Source organism: Dipodomys ordii, unplaced genomic scaffold, assembly GCF_000151885.1.
Source record: "Dipodomys ordii isolate 6190 unplaced genomic scaffold, Dord_2.0 Scaffold3516, whole genome shotgun sequence".
NCBI lineage: Eukaryota > Metazoa > Chordata > Mammalia > Rodentia > Heteromyidae > Dipodomys > Dipodomys ordii.
In genome coordinates this window covers 11,545-12,236 of record NW_012270731.1, presented here as the reverse complement: position 1 = coordinate 12,236, position 692 = coordinate 11,545, and positions in this window count along the sequence as shown.

Here is a 692-nt window from a genome sequence, read left to right as displayed (position 1 = left end):
AAAAAAAAAATAGTGCTCAAAGCATATCTTTCAGATATAACTGGACGGTCTATGAAGCCTTTCTCTGTATCTGCTGATACCTGTGCGTACCCCCTCACCTTGTTTTTGTTTTATGCGTAACTTCCTTCTTGGGGGTTCCTCTGTGTCTATATACCTTAATACTCGGGCAAAGATTATTTGTGCTAACACAGCTGGAATTGTCCTCCCGGTGAACCTTCTGCTTGGACCAGCAGGACTATGTGAACATGGGGAGGAAGGACACCTCGGGAAGGGCCTGAAGTCGGAGTACATCCTGTGTCTCCCACACAGGCACCCACCAGCAGAGGGGAATCGCTTCTGAGGAGGGCAATTTATTGTCTTCCTTACTTTGTCATGCTAGAAGACAGACTATTATTAGTCAGCTTTCCATCACTTTGACAAAGATGCCATATAAAGTGGAAGGTTTATTTAAGCTTTCAATTATGAAGCTGTCAGTTGATGGTCAGGTGACCTGTGGTGAGACATCACATCATGGCTGTAATGTGTGGTGGAGAAAGAGCAGGGGACAAGCTGGGTGTCAGTGGCCCACACCTGCAATCCTAGTTACTCTGGAGGCTGTGATCTGAAGATCACGATTTGAAGCCAGCAGGGGCAGAAAAGTCCCCGTGAGACTGACTCATCTCCAGGTAACTACTCTACTCAAAAACTGCAAG